The sequence below is a fragment of the Sinohyriopsis cumingii genome, chromosome 11, assembly GCF_028554795.1.
Source record: "Sinohyriopsis cumingii isolate HCF-2022 chromosome 11, ASM2855479v2, whole genome shotgun sequence".
NCBI lineage: Eukaryota > Metazoa > Mollusca > Bivalvia > Unionida > Unionidae > Sinohyriopsis > Sinohyriopsis cumingii.
Genome location: NC_142971.1, coordinates 43043516 through 43062364, shown reverse-complemented (window position 1 = coordinate 43062364; position 18849 = coordinate 43043516).

Sequence of the window (18849 nt, the reverse complement as noted above, 5' to 3'; positions counted from 1 at the left end):
GAATAAACGGTTATTCGTTCTGTTTCCTCACTCTGATTCAGGAGAGCTTCGATACGATGGATCTCTTGAGTGGTTAATGGTGGACAAGAATGTTCACGCAAGTCTTTATACCACTGGTGCAACACGTCTTTGTTTGAGATGAGACTCCAAGCTTCGTCCAGATACTCGTCCAATTTTTCTTCTTGACTCAACATCAGGCATTTATCGTGTTGAATTTGACTGGGATGATCGTTTTGACATCCATAACAATTTTTCTTGATCAATTCCGTCATTTTGTCGACCAAGTGTTTGGCAAAACAGGAGACTAAATGGGCTTCTTGTTCTGGCCATCTCGACTTCATCATGACAATTTCTTCGTCTTTGTCTTGGGATTCTCCTTCCACGGTCTCCTCACATTTCATGTCCAAAGTTTCTTCACTAGGTAAAGAGGGATAACAGTCTTCCATGGCTTCTAGTAATCTAGAATGACTTCTCTCAAACTGTTGATTTCTATCGTATTGTCAAATTCTGCATACAGGATCACGTTCAACGTTGGATCAGCAGGGTCTCGATTTGCAAACTGAATTTCCACACGAATCTGGCCAGATTTTATAGGGTGGAAATGTCCCTCGTCGCTGCCTTGGTCTGGAGTGAAATCGAAAGCCCACAAAGCGTAGCCTCCTGCATAATCTTCGTACGTAATACCGTGACTGGTATTGGTTCCTAACTGTCCGGTGGCTTCGTACAGGGACAAGTACGATCTCAAGTAATTGTTCTGGGCAAAGTTAGGCTCAAAGGGTCGTGTACACAAGGTCTTGCCGTCACGACTGACTTCGATTTTGGACACGCTAGAGTGTCGAAACTCAAAAGGATTTTCGTTATGAAGTCCATTGAAAGCTGAATTCCTGACGATACCAACGATCAAACGCTTGGGTAACTGTCCTTGGAACAGATGATCTTCGATCATGGATCGCTGTCCAACAGGAATGGTGAACGTTTTCACTTCCACACGTCGTATGGGATACTTGGCGGTCGTTCTGCTCAACGTCTGACTGATGTCGTTTCCCACTTTAGGTAACACTTCCACACGGCGTACGTAAAGTCTGGCTTCTTGGATAACAGTTTTGTATTCGTTGGCATGGGCCATCAAATGGAAAGCGGCAGTGCTACGATTCAGTCTCAGGCGAATATCAACTCCGTTCAGTAAATACTTTTCTTGTAACCACATGTCCAAATGCAAACGATCCATCAGTTCTAAACTACGTCCTTGCAAAATTTTAGTTCTACGTGTGTTAAACCCCACATTGTGAGGATTGTCATCTTCTGTCAGGGCTGTGTCGCTAAACGTGCCTGCACCTGCCGTGTCAGGTTTCCATACCACGCAAGCATCCAGATGAGTATTCTTGGCTTCTTTTCCGTACGTCAAGAGATTTTCCAAGTAGGCACGATATGGGTAAGTATCCATGCTGCTGCTGACCAGTTTGTTATTCAAGTACAAGTCCACTTCGCTGAACAAGGAATGCATGAAATTGTTGACGGGCGCTACCCTATCATTGGCTCCAGGATTGGTGTTGTCAGTTTTGATCACTTTGACTTTCAAATACAGGTAACTGCTATTCAGATCGATGTAATCTTCGGGTTGTCCTTTGATTTCGAACTCGATGGGAGCGGAATCCGTCAAAGAGGAGACGGGATGAAATTCCACCCACTGGGATTCTTGCATCGTCATCATGGTGGGGGGCATGGCAAACATATCCAGTTCCGTCTTGGAACAAGCACATGACTCTCGGTGCATCATTTTTTCTGTGTCTCAATAATCGAAAACGTCTAAGTCTCGAACGGTTCTTCTTTTCTTGGCTTTTCTAGCTTGAAGTCTGGTGAAAGGGTGTTTTCTTCGTCGTCTCTTTCTGCCTTGTCCTTGCTGAATGCCTGACTCGGTAGCGTGCAGGGCATTTATAGGTGTGTCTCGTCGGCCTAAAATGTCTTTACCCGTTTGCAACAGGACATTTTTGCCTGCCCTCATGAAGGCTTCTTTAGGGTTTTGTTTGTCGATGATGACATTTTGGAGAAATTCTTTGCCTTGCGTCAGTGCCGCATCTTTCAAGGCGTGCAATCCGCGTGTCACCATCGGTTTCAACACCGGGGCCACCGAACGAAAGGCCGATTTTAACATATCTCCTAAACCGTGTCCTCGCTGTCGTGCAACCCCTTGGTACACTGGATACATGACTTGCTTACGAATCGTGAGAGAACCGTTTTCGAAAATGGAGTTTCACCGTGACTTTTCCTTTGGTGAATGGAATATTTTGTCCCAAATCTCCTTTTATAGTAATGTTGACCGTGTCCAAATACGACTTGCTGACCGGCAAATAATGAGGATGGACAAATTCGCGGTGAACGTGGTAAGTGTTTCCACCTTCCTCGTCAGCGTTTGCGGCAGAATCCACTTTGAAAGGAATGACACGCAGTAACGGCACGGAGGTGTGTCCCACCACGTTGTATTCCACCACATCGGAGTACACGAACATCAAATTCAGTCCTTGGTTCAGTTCTACTGGGGTACGAAATAACTTGCTAAAAGACTCGTTGTCGTAAACGATGGGTAATTCGTTGTTCTTGAGTATGCTCATTCTCAGGTTCATGTCTCCGCCCAACATGTCAAACAATTCAGGACAAAATAAAATGGACATGATTTTACTCCGCTCAAATCTCATCGAGAAGCGACGAGCTACTTTGTGGTACTCCATGGTGACACTTATTTTGGCATGCTCCAAAGCTTTCCCAAACACGCCATTAAACTTGGCAGCTATGACGTTGACCAAATGTTGACCACTGAAATAATAACCTGGGGGAATTAAAAAGTGGTAGGTCCATTTTTGAGTTTTCTCATTATAGATTTTATTGTCATACGTGACTTTCTTATTCAACTCCTGTTGCAATGACTCGTCATGAACTTCCACATGAAAAAAATTTTGATTGGGAATGACATTGAGGACTTGGGTCGGGTGAATGATTTCCACTAAAGCCACTTCCCAATGGGCTTCGTGATCTAAGGGGATGGCCTGAGGTAATTTGGCCGTGTAACAGCACAACGTGTTGTGGGGAAACACCTCCATGGAACTGTCACTGGGTAAGGTTAAGTAAAATTGGTTTTGGTGACTCATAATTCCAGAGTTCTGTGGCTGTCCGAGGGAATATTAGTGGATGTCAGAGGTGTGTCTCCGCCCAAAATGGGGTTCTGGTTGTGGTTGTTGGAGTGGTGACTGGCACTGGCACTGGACACAACGTTCCCGTTCGAGGAGAATTTCAGGGAGGGATTGGGAAGCAGGTAACCGATGCAACTGCTCAATAAAATGGTCCACAATTGTTTGTCTCCTTGTTGCAAACTCAAATTGGCGATGGCTGCCCCGATGACACAATACACCACGAAGATTTGGCAGAAAAAGACGATTTGCGTTTTAGGCACACGTTCTCCACACCACACCCACAAGGGTTGTTTTTGTAAATCTTGCACAGAAGAACTAGGGGAAGAAGGACTGGTCGACGTAGCTGCGTCTGCTGCTGTGTGAAAGGGCATGATGGTCACTTCTTCTTTTTATAGTCGATGACTTGCGAAGCGTCGATCCAAGAATCGAAACTGGGTGGATATCCTTTCCAACGTACTTTGACTTCTTTGACACGTCGTTTGCCCACTTTACGGGTTCTGCGTTCGAGAATGCTTTCGATGTCGTACACGTCGTCTTCTTTTTTGGTGACACGTTGTAACTCGGGCAAATAAAACGTTCCTTTGAGTACTTCTCCGTTCATGTCTTCCAATTTATAGACGGCAGGATGACGGCCATGTACTCGTCCAGTGACGCGAAACAGTTCGGTCGTCCAGTTAGGTAAGTAACCTTTGTCGAAAGTGCGTTTGGTTTTGCCAATGCGCACCCAATCTCCCACGGTCAACTCTCCACTTTTCTTGGGGACAGCCCTCGTCGGGGACGTACCGAACAGGCGCTCGAACACCAGCACTTCGTTGTCGGGAGTCACGTCTTGCGGGGCACGTCCGATGCTTCGATGGTAAGATTGGTTGTACGCTTGCACCAGGTGCGGTAAGATATCGATGTACTTCAGAGTGTGGTGATGCGTAAAATATTTCCACATGCGTTCTTTCAAAGTACGTTGAAAACGTTCCACGATACTGGCTTTGGTTTCGGGATTCTCGGTGGTAAAAAAATGAATGTCACGTTTCTTTAATTCTTTTTGGAAAGCTTGGTTCAGAAATTCGGTGCCTTTGTCCGTTTGCCATCGAAGAGGGCGACGACCGCTTTGTTTCAACACCCGTTGCAGGGCTCGCACTAACTCGCTGCTCGATTTGGAAGTCAAGGGCACGACCCAGGCAAATTTGGAAAAGACGTCGATGACACAAAACAAATATTTGTAGCCGCGATTGTAGCTGGCCAAATGAGAGACATCGGCTAAATCGGCTTGCCATTGATGATCGATGCCTTCCACTCGGGTGCGACTTCTGGCAAACTTGCGTCGAATGGGTTTGTGTAAAGTGTAGGTAGCTTGTTCTTGTAACCATCGTTGCACTTGAGGTAAACGGAGACTTTTCAGTCGAGTTTTGGCAGCACGATACAATTTTTGAACTCCTGCGTAACCTGCAGGATGGGAGGGATCGTAGTAAATGCTGGCTAAGACTTTTTCCATTTTTTGTGTTGGTTGATGTGTTAATAAGGCACCCACTCTTGGAAGAGGCTACTCTTTTTCTCTTGGGGTATTTTCTTGGATTGCAAGGCTTTGCGTGTGCGACCAGCAATAGGTGTCGAAGAGGAGGAGGATGTCTGTGCAGGGGATATCTGTTCTTGTTTCACTTCTGTCTTCACTTTCTTTTTCTCTTGTGATGAAGAAGGGGTGGCCATCATCTTTTTAATCCATCCAATTCTGGAGGTAGGTGGTGTTGTTAACTTGCGTACTTTTTCTGGTGGAGTTAGAAACCCTTCCTCTTCTTCTTCTCCTTTTTCTGTCTTGACCACTGGTACTGGTACTGGTACTGGTGATGGTGCTGGACTTTTCATCAAGGTCTTAAAATCTTTCAGAGTGGGTAGAGCTGTTTCGTCTAAAGCTTTCTGGTGAAAGAGTTGCAATCGTTGCAAGAGTTGACCGTACTTTTGCGATTTTTCTGTTTCGGACAAATCTTGGCGATCCATCAAGGACTGCAATTCGTGTTGTAACTGGGACATTTCGCTCAAATTGGGATTGGGAGGTAAATGCGGGGTGCGTTGTTCTTGCCACCGATGGTATTCCATCCATCGTTTGTAAGGCACTAAAGCTAGTTTTCGTCCTTCCATGGGGTTGTCAGGGATGAATTCTGAGATCTTGGGACTTCCGAAGGCCTTTTTATCTTGCTCCCATCAGTCCTCCCAACATGGTTCCCAAGACTCCTTTTAGTATGGGGCCTAACAAGAGAGGTAAAATGCCTCCACGTTGGACCAACATCTTCTTTTTTTGACGAATGGGAATTTTCTTTTGAACCATTTTCCGAAGAACGTGACGATGTTTGCCTAAGCATTGTTTCTGGTGTTTGGACAAAGGGATCGTGCCTTTCAAAACGTTCAAACAACATTCGCACACGGTATCGATGACCTCTTTGGAGGCCGTTTGAATGAGTTTTTTTCGTAGGGGTGGAGAAGCTTTGGACAGGACAGATAACAGGTCCCCATGTTTGGCTAAACGTGGTGGCAGTCCTTTCCTTTTTTTTCCTTGGGATTTTCTGGAGGGTGACATTTTTGCTTGTGGGTTCCGGGACATTCACCGAACAGACACTAACGTCGATGACTTAACGCACACCCTTTTATCTTTTTTTCTGGGACTATCGCTTTGTCATAAAGGTGACAATGTTTTTCCGAAAATCGCCAAGGAATCCTCCCCTTTGTTGACGCCTCTTTTTCTTGGAACGACTGTGTCTTTTTTTAGGGTAACGTCGATGCTTGGCTAAGCGCTTTGTCGGATGACGCGTCTGCCTTTGTCTCTTTCTTTTGTGGCTTCTTGGAGGTGACATCTTTTACAAGTTCACTGATACCCCCGACTTGGTCACAGGTCTTTTTATACTGGAACTCGTCGCCACTGATTGTCTTTACGTTTTATCAGTTTGAGGACAGGCATGACACGTCGTGCAGGGGTACGTAACGGACTAAATCGAGCCAGTTCTTGCTTGGACAAATCCAGTAAACTTTGTAACATGCCCGATCTTTCATGGACTTTGATTTTGGGAGAAGGTACTTTGTGAGCAGCAGCCACTGCCGCTAAATTGGAAGGTCCTGCCACTGGGGAAGTTCTTTTGGGGGTCATCAACGGAGAAGTTCTTGGTGTGATCAACGTCTCCAAGTACTCTTCAGTTCCTGGTGACATCAACGGAGAAGTGGACAAACGTGAGGCTGCCGGAGACGCTGTGGCAGGTCGTGGCTTGCGAGTGTAAGGTTGCGTCCTGGCCGAAGTGCCTCTCTTGCGACTAGTTTTCTTCTTCTTCTGTGGACTTTTCTTTTTCTGGGGACTTTTTCTCTGTTTCTTTTTCTGGGGGCTTCTTTTCTTTTTCCGGGGTGATGGTGGTGGTGTCTGGTAAGAGGAGGGTCCTGCCACTGGAGAAGTTATTCTTCTTGGGGACCTGGTCTTTTTCTTTTTCTTCTTGGGGCTTCGTTGGACTTTTGTCTTGGGGATAACTTTGGGGGCATTAGGATCCCATCTTAAGAGTGAGCGAATGATGACCCCTCCTAGAGTACCGCTCCCTCCAGGTTTCAAAATGATTTGTTTTTTGGTTTGAGTGTCGATGCGGGGATCGGCCAGTTGGACCAAAGCGACTTTGTTTCGATCGAAAAAGCGTTGGGTTTGATGAGGAATCTGAATGATTCCTTGGAGTAATTGACGTGCCGTCACCGTGAACCATCGTAAGACTTCTTTGAGACTAGCTTCTAAGACACGAGCTCGTGTTTGTGGATCTTTTTCTCGACTGATGCCATACAAGGCACGAATCAATTTGACGGGAAGATGTGACTGAAGGGACGTCATGTTCACACTGTGTGAGACAGACGAAAAAGGGTCTGAGGTTTTTATAGATTTTTTTATGGGGAGTGAAATGAAGTCGAGGACGGAGACGTGTACAGGACAGGCCCTCCGTCTTGGCACCAGTGGTGAAACAAGTGGGTACGAAATCGCAAATCCTCGGGAGTCGTAGGTTTCAAATCGACGAGTAAATAGGCGTGTGGCGTTTGAGTGGCATCGTCGTACGCCTGAGTCAGCCAAGGCGTTCCTAACTGTTTGGCTAAAACTTGCACTTGCGATTTATCTCGAGGGCTTTTAAACAAGACCACGTAATGCGCATTGAGACTGATGGTGCGATGGGCTTTACTTTGTTGAAACAAATTTTGGGTGATGTAAATGACACTGGCATTACGGTGATGCCCTTTGCGCGTGAACCACAGTTTAATTTCTTCTTCGTCTTCTCCTAACATGTCGTCGAAAATGACCAAATGGGTTAGACGGGAGTCAGAGACGATGCCATCGTCTTCTTTAGGAATGCCTTCCACAAACACGATGGAATCGCCTTGACTTTCTCGCAAGAGGTTGTACGCCGATTGCCACTCTTTGTAACACCACACGATCCGTTGAGGGGGCCGATCGATCAAATGATGTTTATGTTCGATCAAACGTTTGACGAATTCGGTTTTGCCTGAACCGCTAGGTCCAGCAATGAGCATGTTAAAGGGATGGCGAAGATACAAAGCCTCCCAACTGGCACGATCTAAGTGTTCGTCGATGACTTTGACAGTAGAGGAAGAGGGAGCAGAGACAGCAGAGGTAGCCATGGTGTGAGAAATGTCACTTGTGACACGAAAAAACAAACAAGACAAGAGTTTATATACTTTTTCAGAACACGTTTATTGAATGTTTCAAATATGAACACGAAAGACAAAAATACATACAACCCAAATAGTGATGTACAGGAATATAAAACACAGCAAAGCGATCAAAGTGGAATATAAACAAGTGTCTGTACAACATGTTTTGGTTAACCAAGATGTCCTAGGGACAGTGTGTAATGTTCTTACAGTCTCTACATGAGGTATTGTCACACAAGTGTCCTCCCGGAATGACCTTTCAGGCATGTCCATGACAGTCCTGTCCTGAAGCGAGTGGTTGTTCTCGGTGACGGGTTCTTCTGGCACCGTCACTAACACGGGTTGAAAAGTAACTTTTTTCCTTGAACAACTCTTGTGCATACTGGGCCACTTCTTGGGTCCAAGCCTCAAAACCCCCCTTTTTCCAATCACGAACATCTGTCCAATGAGGGTGTAAGTCACAAGCTACACACACATCGTCATACACGTCTTGGGTTGCTAAAAGTTGACGAATCTTTTTTTCCTGTTGAGGTCGAGAAGTATCCAGATGAAAACGCAAGGCTTTGAACAAAAGGAGTTTTTCGTGACCATTTAAGGCCATGGAGGTGGTAAGTACTGATCGTAAAGAGTCCACAAAGAATCGGCTGGTAAACGAAATCCCAAAAAACAAGTCACTAAGACACACACCACTTGTCGTCCAAAATTGAATGGATATAGTTGTTGTAATAATTGATGGTAATGATCCACGGTTTGAATATGGTCATTGAGTTCCTTCCACGGAATCTGTTGGATGACATGTGACATAAACCGTGGCATGGCAGCCTGTTTTTATATTCTCTTTTTTTCGGATGCAATAGACGTACTTTCTAGCCAGAGATCTTCGTTCTCCAGTAGGGAATCTAAATCTTGCATACTGTAACCGAAACGTCAGAGTTCGTTTAGGTGTTTCCTCTTCCTCTAAGTAGATTCCACGTAAAATATGTTTGTAATCCTTTAACTTGTCTTCCTCAATGCGTTGCACTAGGTGAATCTCGAAGTAACCATAATTATGAACATGTCGATCATTAGCGACCTCAAAGTGTTGAACAATGTCTGACCATTGAAAGAATTTCTGACGAATCAGTTCTCTTATACCATTCAGGTACCAGTGGTTAAAGATCTGGTGACGTAACGGATGCAATTGTTCTTTACGTTTCACTTGTATTTTCACCAGCTCTCGGTAAATGCGTTCTCTCAACTCCACAGGCAAAGCACGAATGTTCTCTAGCAAAGTATCCATGAATAGGTCATACTAAATCCTCTTTGGTCTGACACAAGAAATGTACTCTTTGCACAAACATGGTTTCACTTCAGTGTCGAATTTAAATCGTTGAGTCACTAATCTACACATGACAATTCGTTCAGAAGTTTCCTCTTTCACCAAGTTGACATTGCGTGAAAGATGTTGGTAATTCGTTAACTCTTCCTCTGGAATTCGATGCAGTACGTTTACAATGTAGTAGATAGAATCGTCAATACCAAACCATTCCTTTTTATAACCAGGAGGTCGTTGATCAATGTCTGTCCAATGGAACACTTTCAATTGAATCAGTCCTTGTATAGCCTGAAGGTACCAGTGGTTCAAACACCGGTGACGTATCGGATGCAATTGTTCTTTACGTTTCACTTGTATTTTGACCAGTTCTCGATAAATGCGTTCTCTCAACTCCACAGGCAAAGCACGAATGTTCTCTTGTAAAGTATCCATGAACAGATGATTATGGTAAGAAGTTACTTCAATGTCTCGGTCCCACTAAGGGTAAGTAATGACAATTCGGTGACCATCGAGCATGTTCTACGTAGGCCGAATCTTGCGGTTCCCAGTGGTGAAGTGACACACCGCAACTGAAGCACTTGACTTTATCTCCTTCGCCCAAGTAGAAAAATCCGGCTCTGGCTAATTCTTCGGGGGTCGGTCCTCCCAGATACTTTGGCCATTTTCCTTTGAACGATTGAAGACGATTTTCAAAGTCGCAGTATTCCGACAAACGCACAGGAAACGAATATTCGTCTTTCACAGGTTCGTTTCGATGAGGGTTGAGTGACATGGGTAGGAGTTTGCTCAGGGCTGGATGACATCCGTAAGGGGGTAGACGTGAAGGTGGACATTCCCCTTTAAAACGAAACCCAGTAAAATGTCCAAGAGGACGAGCAGCATCACTTTCGCATCCCACAGGTCTGACACGCACAGCATCACTTTCCATGATAGGGGTAGGGGTACTAAAGTTCCCATGATGCTTTACGGCATCGCTCAGGTCACAAGGTACAGCATCGGTCCCATCGCAAGGCTCACAATCGCACTCGTCTGCAAACTCCGTTACGCAATTACAATGGTAACCACATGGACAATCGCAGTTTCCTTCCGGACATTTTCCGTCGCAATGCATGGGTCTTATCCATCCAGTATTAGTCACACTAGAGGAAGATACAACTTTTTTACAATCCCCAAACTGAAACGATGTCTTTTTCAAAGTATTCATCTTGTTCGCTCGGTCTTGGTAGTCACAATGAACTATCGATCTTGACCATAGCCCCTTTTTTATACTAGTCTCAATGCAGTCTCCAACTTGTACATCTTTCCTTTTTTACGTTTTTTATGTCCTGTTCTGGAAGGTACCGTCTCTAAGGTACCGTCAACATTGTACCGTAGTGTGATGGGTGGAAAGGCCATAGAAAGGTAAGGGCAATTCGGAGACCATCGAGTATGCTCCAGAATAGCTGAATCTTTATAGATACATAGATCCATTCGTAACTTCAGTCCGCAAGCGAAACACTGTACCTCGTATCCCAATCCTGACTCAGGTCCCAAGTAGACAAATCCTGTTCTAGCTAAAACATGCGAAAAAGGTAATCCTTCCCTATCCGTAGGCCATTTCTGAAACGTGTCCAATCGACGGGCACAATCACAATAGTCAGGTAAGAAGACTGGAAAATGGTAGGGTTTGAACTTGGAGTTCTCATCGGGTTTCTCACTCGATTCTTGCTGTGGCGAAGTCATCTTTCTGGTGGGGTAACTATCCTCTTACAACCAATGTTTTATACCAACGTGTCCATACGGTAAGGTGAAATGATTGGGAAGTCGAACTCGCTTCTGGTACACGATTTGATAGACTTTTTCCAAGGGCCGACTGACGATGTGGTGAGTGGGTAAACGTACAATCTTGTTCGGTTGATAGGTGGTCACTTTAAAGTTTCCATCCTCTCCCGATTGCAAGGCTTCTTTCAATACCCCAAAATTGACCACTCGACTGGTACGATAATTCAGAGTCAGTCCTTTCACTTTGCACGTCGTGTGCACTTCTCCTTGTTTGTCCCGGTATTCGTAGCCGTAATTTTTGGGACCGCCACTGACGAAACTTAGAATCTTGTCGTCGGGATGCTCGTCTGTCCAGGCTCCTAAACGGTCTCCTTCGATGTTAGGGTGATGTTGAATCGGGTGATGGATGTAAATGCAACTGTCCGTGTCAAAGTACAGGACGCGTTCTTCTAACAGTTCTAAAGCTTCGTACAATTTTAAGCGAGCATGAGCTGTCACGTAAGCCGCAATGATGACATTTCCAAAAGGGTCGTCTTGTACAAAGTCCAGATCTTCTTCGTAATTGACCAAGATCAAATTCTCTCGAACGACGTCCACGTGTTTCATGTATTTGGTTTTGTCGTGAATCATCTGGAAGTAGCGGGAAGGTTCTGTCAAATATTCCGTCTTGGGTAAACACGGTCGTTGTGCCATTTTACCCCACAAGCAATTTAACATCACTTTGGCAAACGATCGCCTGCCTTCGTTTTTCTCGATGTGGTCTAAAGTGATACCTTCTTGTGCGTAATATTTCTCTTTGAATTTTATTTGGTCTTCGGGAGTGTGACACCAGGAAGGATAGCCGCTGGCTTCTTGCTTCAGTTTCAAAAAGGCATCCACGTAGTCTGCGAAAATGCCTTTCTGCGTGGGGTCACCCTTGTGGTACTGTTGTGTCTTGGGAAAGTGGCAAATTTCGTACACTTCTAACAGTTGGTATCCCATGTCCAGAGCTTTGAACAATTCCACGCTGACCCAGGTTCCCGTCAAGGCCCGTTCTTCCTGGCTGTGCTGACAAGGCTGGTCTTGGTTGCACGTTTCGGCACAAGTACGGCACAAGGGAAACATCAGTTTGCCTTGACAATGGTGAGGTAAGACGGGATGGTATAGGTTCGTGGGAGGCAAAACTTTGCACTTGATCAAGCCTTCGTATTGTCGAATGTTGACCAGGTCGATGTGTTCCGTCAGCAATTGCGGGTGCCCTACAGGAAAGCGACAATATTTGCACACGTAGGGATACAGCGAACACACGTCCAAGTATTTGATTTCTTCTCCTTTCTCTTCGTCGGCTTGGTACAGCAAACAGGTGGCATTGGTCCTTCCTCCGTACAAACTATCCCTCGGGTTCAGCGGGTCCATGAACTGGTAACTTTCCACGAGACGTTTAAACTCGGGATCGGTTTTCATACGGTGATCGTACTCGTGTTCCCACATTTCCACCACTTGGTATCCTTCCTGTTCTAACTTTAGGCGTCGCTGACAAGTATCCTGGTACAAGTCTTCCATGGTTCGTTGCAAAAACTGATTTTTAGTACCACGGTCAGGGTAGCAGACGGGACATCCGTGAAATAAGCAACCGTTAAACTCGTACACGATCTTGGGGTTTTCTAAGTCCCAGACATCAAACCGAATATGTTCCGATGGTCTTTTCGCCCCCTCCGTTGCGGGCATGCTGAATCCACTTGTCTTCCTTGTCGCACAAGTAATGTAACCAACGTAGGGCTTTGACCGAGTATTGACGTTTGACAAAGTGGGTCGTTTGAGGACTGATGACAGCCACGGTGTTTTCAGGCATGAATCGTTGTCGATACACTAAGGAACACGCTTTGGCAATGGTGCAAGCTTCTTTCAAAGGATCGACCCCTCCGTGTTCCATGAACAGTTCTCGAAATTTTCCACAGCAACGCCGTAAAATGTCCACGTCGGAACGACAATACTTTAGCATTTCTTCCTGAAAGTCGAAAGGGTCCGAAGCGTGAGCCTGGTACCAAGCGTAGAAAGCTTCTCGTTGTTCGGTACGCATGTTGTCGGGGTCGTAATAGTGAGCCTCAGGTAAATGGGGTAGAACGGCGTGTTGATTGGCTTCCGTATTGAAAAAGTGTGGAAAGTACCCTTTAGCCATTTCTGTCATTCCAAACGTTTTAGGCATTCGACTCAAAGGCATGGCCAAATAGCTCATCGAATCTTTAAACTGTACTTGTCCCACTTGCATGAAAATGATTTTGGCTCCGTTCAAAGTCACTTTAGGACGTTCGGTGCCTTGTTCCGTATAGTACCTCAAAAGAAACTGTCCATCGTATCCGGAGAAATTGTGAGCCATCACCGTGGCATGACGATGACAATCTCCGTAACGTTCGATGTCCTCTTGGCTCCACGTCTTGTCGATGGGGTCTAAGACCCATTGTGCAAAATCGGCTAACGTGTTCGGTCCCCGAAAGATTTTTTCACGTCCTCCAGGAATCTTGCTGCAGTGAGGGCAATGACTGAAGATAGGTTCTTGAATGCACTTCTCGCACGCTCGATGAGCCACGCAAAAATTAGGAATGTGAATGCCGGTCTCTTGCATGCATTCGAAATCGAAAAAGATGAAATTGCCTTTCTTCTTGTGACCGTCCTCTTTCTCTGGTGGGGGTTGGTATTTTTGCACGTAACATTGGTGTTCCAAGTCCACGATGTGGTGACAAATGTGACATTTTTTCTTTCCTGAACATACGTGTGCCTTGACACTATTGGTACGTATGCCTTGTCCACACGCGGGGCACAATCTCAGCAGTTGACAAGCGCATTTCTTCTGTGAACCTTGCGTCTTCAAATGTTGTTGGTAACAGGTAGGGCTGACAAACGTGCGCAGACAAGTGGAACAAGGCACTGGTTCTTCGCTCAGACAGGGTGGAGAGGCCAAACATCCTGAGCATTTCCATCCACAATGTTTGTGTTGCTCTCGATTATTATAACCATAGTCACATTTCTCACAATAATAAACATATCTCAGGAATCCAGTGATACTGGTAATGGTATCGAAATGGTCATCGTGATGATAAAGGTGAATGTATTTTCCGTCCTTAAAATCTTGGCCTCGAAACAATAGAGGCCCGCGCATTTCTTGAGGGTGCACTTTCAAGGTGTATCGTGGAGCTAGGACATCTTGCAATTTTTGCATCTCGGGAATGCCACAGGGTGTGTCTTTGGGCAGTCCGGCTTGTTGTAACAGGAGTTCTGCTTCGTTTCGTTGTTTGGCTCGGTCGGAACGTTGAATAGTGTTCCAGGTTCTTTTCCATTCTACCGTGTCGTTCTTGTTGGCATAGGTTCGTCCCACCACGATGGCACGGGCTAAACACATCTGGTCATGAGGGTTGTTAATTCGGACGAGACTCGTTTTGGTGTTGCGAAGGTCGTCCACCAATAACATCTTTTTGCGTCCGGTCCCTTGAGGAGGAGAGACGTGGGTCATGTCCAATGTGGCTTTTCCATCGGTGATGTCAAACTGGTCATTAGATTGTTGCACGTGTTGAATCTTGTCCATGACTTTGGAAGCGGTCAATTCTGCAGGGGTGCTAAACTCGATCCAAACAGGGGATTTCAAACCGTCGTGTTGTATGGAAAGTCTCAAGCGATCGTCTTCTTTGGGTTGACATTGTCGCTTGAGTGCAGTGAGCAGAGAATCCCACACTCCGGTGATGAACCCTTCTGCTTTCTCTAACGGTACTTCGGACTTGAAATCTTTAAACTTCACCGTGTATTTGTAAGCCGTGGTTCTAAATTTTCTAGAGGAGCGCTTTTCCGTCTCTCGAATGGAATAGTATTTTTCAGGGTTGACTAAGGGTGGTGAACTTGGTTTAGAGGTTTCAAATTCTGGTTCACTCATGTCCTCTTCAAAATCACTGGCATGAATTTGTGCCAAGATCTCAGCCCTGGTACGAGGCGATAGATCACGTTTCTGCCTCTTACTTTCTTCTTCTTTCTTCTCGAATGAATGGGATCGTTTCATCTTGAAAGCAAAAAGTCAAATGACTCAAGTTCAAACACCATAAACTACTTTATAGTCATAGCAGACCAGCGTATATAAAAGGGTGTGTGTCTTGTCCTTTCACTATTCATTTCACTCTCGAGCCGAGCACAACGATGGAAGAGACTGACCAGATGGAACGTTTCGTCAGAGCTTTGCGAGGGGTCATTAGAAAATTCTCTTCAGACCAGCCTACGGACTACTCTCCTTCCTTTAGAGATAAAAGTCAAGATACTTGCTATATCTGTCAGAAGAAAGGGCATTGGTCTTCAGAGTGTCCAGACCGTCAAAAAAGAAAAAAAAAACAGGGGATAAAAGAGACAAAAGTCAAGATACCTGTTATTATTGTAAAGAAAAAGGACATTGGTCTCCAGATTGCCCAAAAAAGAAACAAGAGGAGTCAGAAGAAAAGAGGAATTCTTCAGAAGAAGAGAGGGATTCTTCAGAGGAAGAGAGGGATTCTTCTGAGGAAGAGAGGGATTCTTCTGAGGAAGAAAGAAGACAGGTGAAGAAAAAGAAACAGGAGAAAAAAAGAAGAAGGGAAGAAAGCGAGGAGGAAGAAGAGGAAAAGAGTGTGACGGTGAAGAAATTCAAAAAACGGAGAGACTAAACAAGGAGAAAAGAAGAAATTAATGAACTTTTAATTAAAGTGTTGTGATATAAATTGTGAATTGGATTGTAAAAAATGGAGAAAAGAATAAATGAATGATATAAGGTAAGTGTCTTTGAGTTGTGATTTTAAAATAAGAAGCTACACTCACGCACTCATACACAGACACGTATTAAAAGGGTAACATGGGTGAGTTTTTTTTTGAGTTATTGGCAAATTGAAATTGTATTTCTTTTCGAGAAATGTGGGTGGCCCTGAAAAGGGCCTTTTTCTTCATGGTGTAGGGGTGAGTTTAAGCAATCAATTTTAACTGCCTTAAGCCTTTGCCACGGCCAAGGCCTACTTCTGGACTGCGTAATGTTGATGATGATGATTGGGTTGAAATCACTAAGGGTGGTACGGTAGGCTTAGTCACAGGGTTGACATGTTTGGCTCGGGAAGGTCGTATTCTCTTCGGTCGTGATAAAGAAGTCTGATACATTTGTTTCAGACTTCTTAACTCCGCTAAAATGTCCAACAGTACCGTGACCGTTTGATTTTCACCCTCTTGTTTCTTTGCTGCTACTTCTTCTTGCTGTTGTTGCTGTTGTTTTTTTCTTACCTCTTCTTCTTGTTGCTGTTGCTGTAGGAGAAAAGTCTGTTCCGCTTCCTTTTGTCGTTGTATAAATTTCTCCAATTCTTCTTTCTGTCTCTGTCTAAAATTCTCCACTTGCGGTAATGAAGAAAGTAACGAAGGTTCCGGAACAAATTCTTGCGAGGAGAGAAAATCCACAAAATCCCAATTCACCTCTTCTGAAAGTAAGTCCGGGTTCCCTTGGGCAGTCCCCCCTGCTGGTGCACCCCACTGGATCGTTTTCTGAGTTTCCGTCATGTTGAATCACTGTCGCATAGATTGACTGCACACAAGCGCTAGCGAATCTATATTGACTACGTGACGTCACAGACTGCTCTCTTCGGATTGGATGCGAGCTGACTGAATTCTGTAACGCGTGTTCGGATTGGTAAATGAACTCAATCCGTTTCAATCCTTCCTCCGCCTATAAATAAGCGCCGTTCAATGCATTGATTCACCTGTTCTCGTCGCTTCAAGATGTGGACTACAGTTGAGTCATCCACCCTTGTGTCTTCCATGATGTTTCGGACAGACTTGCTCATGTATGTCCGATCGAAGTGGACCGTTGTCCACAGGACAAACACCAGCCTGTGGATACGTAGGATCTACGTCGAAAGACAAGGATGCCTGAAAAGAGTGCTGATGTACGGACCAACAGTAAGACGCAGCCTAAGGACAAGAAGAAGACCAATGCGGTGCCATTTATGTTAATGAATACATTAACATAAAACCCAAAGGCCCTTTTCAGGGCCCCCATATTTCTCGAAAAGAGATAGTCTTTGAATTGCCTACCCCTTTTTTAAAAAAAAAATTTTTTTTAAATTTAAAAAAAAAATCCCATGTTAAATTCCCCTTGTACGTAGAGTGACCCACGATTTTTCGCCATGTTAAATTTCCCTTGTACGTAGAGTGACCCACGATTTTTCGCCATGTTAAATTTCCCTTGTACGTAGAGTGACCCACGATTTTTCGCCATGTTAAATTTCCCTTGTACGTAGAGTGACCCACGATTTTTCGCCATGTTAAATTTCCATTGTACGTAGAGTGACCCAGGGGTCCCTGTAATGCTAATTCCCATTGTACGTAGGGTGACCCCATTCACTACTGTGGGCGGATAGACACGAGTAAAAATAATACGCCAAAAAATAGATGAAACCGTCGTAATGACCAACGAATAGTAACATAAACTATATGTGACACATCATGATGCATTTTATGTACTATAAAATGTGAATATTTTATTTGATTTTTTTTTAGTCAGAATATGAACAATATAGTAAGACAAGATGGGAACATACGAATATGGAGGCCGGACCAAGAGAAAAAAGGAGACGGTCGACAAATTTATCTGACCTAAAACAAAATAGCAAAAGGACGTGCCTGCGACCGGGTTAAATGACGTTGGATATCTGTCAAATCTTGGGTTTTCCACTGTAATTGTTGGATCGCTAATTACGAACTTTTTAGAGATTCAGAGGATTTATCTTTTTTCATTATTCCTTTTTAATTGTTGGATCGGTAAATGCAAAAGTGGGTTTTTGGTTTGTTAATTTATAATCAAGCAACCTCCACAAGCAAGCCCTCCCACCCCCCAAATGAACCCGGGCGCTTTAAAATGAACACCCATTTGGGGGCTTGGGGAGGATGCAGGCAATTTGCACCTGGGTTAATTTTATTTTTATAGTTTACAATAGTCAACCACATGACCAGGGCAATGTATAAATAGCTGGGAAACCAAGCGTGTTATTATTAGTGGATATGTAATTTTAGCGCAAACACGTGCCCAGGGCAATGTCTAAACTGTGAGTATAATTGAGATCAGGCAATTCGCTATAGCTGAGAAATTGCGTCTTGTTACTGTAATACAATAAAACATTGCATATCTGATGACTTCGTAATCTGTAATTAAATTGTTGTTGTATTAATAATGAGTGATTCTGCGTTTGCCATGATATCTCAGACAGCTAAATTAGCTCGACAACGACTCGATGCAATTAAGAAGTATCTTACAGTCGGTGATTCTGTAAAACAACAACGCCAGGAAGCTCATATGGCATTTACAGTGGGCACAGAGCAGTTATTTAAACCAATTGAAGAACAAACTGAACAAGTTGCTACAGCAACTGAGGAAACACAAAAGACTCTTCAGACATTACCTGATGATATTGCTTGCCGTAATCAACCATCAGCACCAGTTTAGCAATCACCAGAAGTTCAACTATCACGACACCATCACCGAGAGTTTAAAGAGACATAGTGGATAAATTTACTGAGGAAGGCATTCTCGACGTAGATGTTGCCAGCAGATACAAAGAGACTGAACCGTTATCGTCTAAAACAGCAACTGAAGTCTCAGTAGCGTTTGAACGAATTTATTTGCGAGAACCCCGGTCACATGGTTGCAATGGACATAATTTCTACAGGTTGATCCTGGCAAAGAAATTCTTAGTGCAGTAACGACGCTGACGCAACAACATAACGCTAAAATCAGACTGGATACACCGCGATACATCGCAATCAAGCAATATTTGAACGATTTAAAGGTCACCTGCCACCTGTATTGTACAAACGTGTGATATTATTATAGTTATAAACAAAACGAATTGGTTATGTATGCACACCATAAAAATGTTTAATTAGACTTAAAAC